Consider the following 6,000-nt stretch of genomic DNA (forward strand, 5'->3'; position numbering starts at 1 on the left):
GGGTGACGAAAGAAAGTGGGAAAGTGACAATCATGCTACAGTTTTTATGCTCTCTGGGGTGAGACACTATTAAAGGCAGCCACAGGATTCAATTAAAAAAAGCTATTCTTCAGGACATCCTAACAAAAACCACTGAAACACTCATTTACATAGGATTTAAACTCAAAGTAGTCATTTCAGACCAAAGTTATAGATTAAAGAAATTTGAAAACTAATAAGCCAAGCAGAAAAACTTGAATGGTTAGGAAAAGTTTTTGATCTTGACTGTAAGAGACAGCCACCAAGTTTGAATGGTGGGAAAATAGCTATATCAGCCCTTCTGCAGTTACCCGAGGACCTCTTTATCAACCATGGTCTAAAATTTATCATGACATCTAACCTGAACAAAGATGTTTTAGAAACATTATTCGCCAAAGTTCGTTCGTTAATTGGCAGCAACGACAATCCAACATGCCAACAATTTGGATATTCCTCTCGAAAATTGTTATCTTCTTCATTATTTGGAAACAAAATCTGAAAGATCAAATTGTAAAGAAGTAAATTTGGATCAACATTTGCTTATGGAACTTCCATAAACCTTTGATGCTTTCAACAATTGTGATGACCACGATGAAGAAATGGAAGAGCTTGACGCAGCTATACCATCAACCGCTTCTCTGAAAGCACTTCCAATGACTCGGAAATGTATTTTAACCTACTTTGCCGGTTACATTGCCAAAACACTCTTGAAAAAGCACAAGAATTGCAACAGCTGCGAAACTGTAATGAATGAAGAAGGTGAAACTATTACAGCTGATGAGCAGCTGCTAATAATTTTGAGGCCATAATGTAATGTAGCCGATAGTGAATTTGGCAACTTGACTAAGAATAGTGTAAATGTTTCAGAAGCTATAATGAAAATTGATGTGTTATTTGACAATATTTTTGGGTGAACTCTTTCCACCATAAAATATTAAGGGCTAAACTAATGAACAACGCTCAAGGAATACCCCTACCGATCTTAATGTGGAACATCATGAAAAAAAAATGTTTTCAGTTCTTCTGTAATGCCAGGATTCTTCGCACTATTCAAATAATAAACGACAACGCTGAATTAAAGGCGGAGAAATGAAAATATCAACAAAAAAAGCAAAACAGAACACTAGCTAAAGTCATGCATAAATAATTTATTTATAGTTGGGCTTTTTCCTTTATTTTACTACTAGTTACAAGTTTATCTATACAATTCTGATATTAACATAACTGTTAAACCGAGTGTACGTTTGTGATACTGATTTTCCGTTTAAATTTGGGTAAAAGAGTAAATGGCTTAATAAATGCGACAAGACAGTGAGGTTGAACATGAGGATTTCTCTTTTTGAAATTAAGATTTATCAGTAAATTAGAGAATTGATTCTGGAAGCTTTTCCCAATCGGCAATAATGGACTGGGTTAAAATAGCACGGTTTTCAGTCTTGATAATTTAAAGGAATGATCTACCGTGGTAGAGTTTTTCAAAAAAGTAAAGAAAGTTTCAATCGGAAGGCCAAGTTTGTTATTAAAAAGTCAAGTAGCTAATCTACGAGTGGCTAAAAGTGTGCCTTTATTTTGGGAAGAAATGAACAATATTGTGGAAATATTTACAATAAACAAAGTAATTAGTAATAATTTGGTAAAGTAGCAATATTTTTGGGGTTAAAACATACCCAATTTAGTAATTCTCGTCAGTCAGTTTTCCTATTAGTCGCGCTTTACATGGTATTTTCCGGTCACCTACCAGTGGCTACGTTTCGTGCGCTTTCAAACAAAATCCAAAGAAATCAAATTGGGTTACAATTTTTCGAAAACGTCCGACCCCTCGAGATATCTTCACTAATGTGAATAATCCCTGCAATGTTCATGACTTAAATACGTACAGGAATCCGATGATTTTGGACAAGATATTGTAAATGGACTTATTACTCTCTGGTATCCGTTCACGAATTTTCTGCCGGCGTATATTCTTAACAACATTCAAAACGTATCGTAAGTATTTTAATAGTGAAATTATATTGTTTGGTGTAGCTGATATAATCAAAAACAATTTACGAATTGAACATTTCTGCTTTTTATTAGATTAAAATACATACCACGATTTAACATCTTGGAAACTCTTTTGAAGGTTCACGGTTATCAAAGTAATGTGTTTGCTCACATGTTTGCCACCGCGATAAAGGAAAAGGCTAGTTCATCAAAATATTTATAACATTTTAGATCGTTTATTCACTCACATCATTATATAACGCCTCGAGTGAACTCATGACTATTAAAGGCAATGTGTTCATTCCGTTTAAGGTTACAAAATATAATCATACCATCACCATACATTGATTCAACCATCCGCCAAAAAACTTACCTATAAATAATTTTCAATAAAGGCGCATTTGAGATACGCATATTTTTTTTACGTAACGGACCGTCCATAAACTACGTCACACATAATATAGCACATTTTAACACCCTTTCAAAAACGGCGAATTGCACATCCCGGTTTTCTAGCTCTTCCTTTATTATTTTTTTACGTTTGTATTAATGTTTACAGGTTATTGATATGGGCGTCTTAAGTTATTCAGTAGAACCCGAAAACGTTTTTCTTTATCACGTTTCTCCATCCGTCTTAATGGGTGATAATCGCATTGCAACTTGCTTCAACACAGTTAATAAACACGACACACGTTTATCCGTGAATGGATTAGATACGCCCACGTGGTGCCTGATCGTAATGGCATTGCTCTTCATGTCTATGTTATCATCATTGGCTACATCCTTATCATTAGCAAAAGGTTACAGAATTCAAATAGGTATATACGCGTGCTTAAAAGGCGAAACGTGAACAGTTGACTTTTAAATTAAAGAGTCGGCTATTTTTACGTTTCTCAAACAAATTTTTTTTCACATTTGATGCACTTATTTCTAGGATGGATACCTGCTTTGACGATTAACTTCAATCAGTATGTTTGGCAATATTTATCGGATTTCTTAGAAAACAGTTTCGAGTACTTAAATTCGGAATCACCGAGGTTCTTACTGTGCGGATGGTTACTCGGGTGCACTGTTTTGTCCAGATGCTTTTCGGGTGCTTTGAAATCAGAACTGCTATTATCAGAAACCAAATACATAAATACCATTGACGATATTTGTGAGCAGAAAGACGTTACTTTAATGATACCGGAAAATTTTCCTATTCACTTGTCGATGAAGGTAACGCCCTCCATTTTCATATACATCGTAATACTTTCGGTGGAGCTTGGGTGTGCGTTTTCAGCCTCACAGGACCACACTTGGGAAAGTGGTTATTTGAGTAGAGTCAATAAGTCAATAACTCAAAAATAAGCGGTGGTGAAGTATTAGTGGACCCAAGGAAATTCTCATTGGTTACGACATAATTACCATCAATTGCGATGCAAGGTGAAATTTTGGGTGGGCATTCTTAGAAACCGAGTTTTCGGACCGTTCTTCTCGATGAGAAAATGAATGAAGACATTTACTCGTACTTCCTACGTCATGAGTTTATGCTTGTACCGCAATGGTAGTCACATCGAACACGACGTGTTTACCAAACAGATTAGAGGTTGTAATTTGAGACCTAAGTTCTAAGACTGAGGTTTATAACAATGTTTTGCTTTGAGGCGTATTCTCTAATATTCCTGTTGTACCTTGCCACTTGCATACAATAAAACATGAATTCCAAACATTTTTTACACCCTGTATAATTTAATAAAATGACGTCATCCGTTGGCAGTATTGGGGGCCGTCCACAAAGGAAGGTGTTAGTCTGATCTTTTCCAAACTGTATATGTATATGAATGCAAGCGCTGTGACGAGTTAGTAAGTCACCCGCCTCTTTTCCCCTCATACTAGCGAGTAGTACGAAACGATTTTCATCCTTCAACCATCGAAACTAAAAACTGTAATATTATTTTTCAACATTTCAGAGAAACTCGCCATTTAGCGCCAAACTTCAGAAAAAGATTGATCAAAATGGTTTAATTTACAATTTTACAATTACGCCTTTTATACTTAAAGACATTTTTCTCCGTGGCACATCTGCGCTTTTTCACGATAAGAAATATTTTCTGACAGAGTTAATATATCAAGTTCAAACTAACTTGGTGAAATCGAGAAGCAAAATTTACATTGGAAAAGAATCTTACGAACAAAGATATCATCATTATTTCATAAACAAACACGTCCCTCGAGACATACTTGAAAATATCAACTATTTGTAAGTATAATGTACATAATGTTGTCAAAATATAACATATAAGTGTTTTCTTCCTTACGTGCAAACGTATTGACGTTTCACATAATATTACACAATCAATAAAGAGCCCAGAATTTCAAAATTAAAAAACGAAAGATGGGAGTGGGAGTATGCACTTTAGGATACCTCATTATTTATATTCTAATTTTTTTATATTGCGGAAAATTATCACGGCATAAAATATTCAGATATTTTTAATTTGAATTCTAATAATCACACATTTGTTAGATTAGAAATAATTATCTACATTAAAAGGTTCACTATTACGGAAGTTATATAAATGTATACGATCAAAATTTATTTACACCAGGAATGTATATATTCAAAGGTTTTAAATCAATTTTGTTGAGGCGAAGAGGTCAGGCTATGCCACTTCCTAGCTTTTCAGATGTAAATTATCTGGAGTAGTAAAGTGACGTTTACTTGGGAAGTGACGGAAGGGTCGTTTAGGGTCAAATCACCTCCGGTAGACTAGGGGTAGTCGGCACCTATACGATAGGATTGCCGAATTATGATGTATTCCTTCAATCCTTGTCGCTCGGAACATGGAGTAACAGGAGAAATAGGGCTGTGAGAGCCTTGTTTTTTTCCGTTATCGAGCTTCGAACCATTTAGTTGCATGTTCAAAATCTCGTTTCGAGATTTCATCGAGCCTCCAATTTCTATGGCGTGTCTTATTGACTCTTAATTTTAGCTCTTAATTTGTAATGCTACTCTTTAGTGCTATTACTGTCCTTTGTGTACCTGCGTGGACCGATAATCGCATTGATAAAACAAACCAAGCGTATTTTTCTATACCCAAAAGTTGAAGTAAAACTTACACCAATCGAATGTGGGTTTACAAAAAAGATACGAACCGTACCAATAGAAACCAGAATTATTTCCTATTTCGCTTGTAATTGCATCGTCTCAATATTCAAAAGATTGTGTTAAATGGTAATTCCGGACCTTTAACCTAATCTAGAGTCTCACCGCCCAAAGATTGAAGCTCGATAACCATAAGCCTTGGTCTCGAGCTTTTTCCCAAGGCTCGAAAACTTCTCGAGTGTATCAAAGGTTTTTTATCGAGGGCTCGCATGCAGGCCATGTATTCGTGTTTACACGCAAAAGTGTCTTTTGACTTCAAATAATTACAATTAAAGAAGCTTATGTCTACCAAGGGGTGTCCACACTAACGCTATACTATTTTTTTATACCTACAAGCACCCACAAGTACCCACAAGTACCCACAATCACCCACAAGCACCCACAAGCACCTACAAGTACCCACAAGCACCTACAAGTATCCATAAAAACCCACAAGCACCCACAAGTACCCACAAGCACCCACTAGCACCTACATGAGCCCACAAGTACCCACAAGCACCCACAAGTACCCACAAATTCCTACAAGCACCCACAAGCACCCACAAGTACCTACAAGCACCCACAAGTACCCACAAGTACCTACAAGTACCCACAAGTACCTACAAGCACCCACAATAACCTACAGGCACCCACAAGTACCCACAAAAACCCACAAGTGCCTACAAGCACCCACAAGAACCCACAAGTACCCACAAGCACCTACAAGTACTCACAAGCACCTACAAGTACCTACAAGTACCCACAAGTACCTACAAGTACCCACAAGTACCCACAAGTACCTACAAGTACCCACAAGTACCCACAAGTACCCACAAGTACCTACAAGTACCTACAAGTACCCACAAGTACCT

The sequence above is a fragment of the Phalangium opilio genome, unplaced genomic scaffold, assembly GCF_054372755.1.
Source record: "Phalangium opilio isolate 3A_F unplaced genomic scaffold, DU_Popi_V2 ptg000022l_1, whole genome shotgun sequence".
NCBI classification, from domain to species: Eukaryota; Metazoa; Arthropoda; class Arachnida; order Opiliones; family Phalangiidae; genus Phalangium; species Phalangium opilio.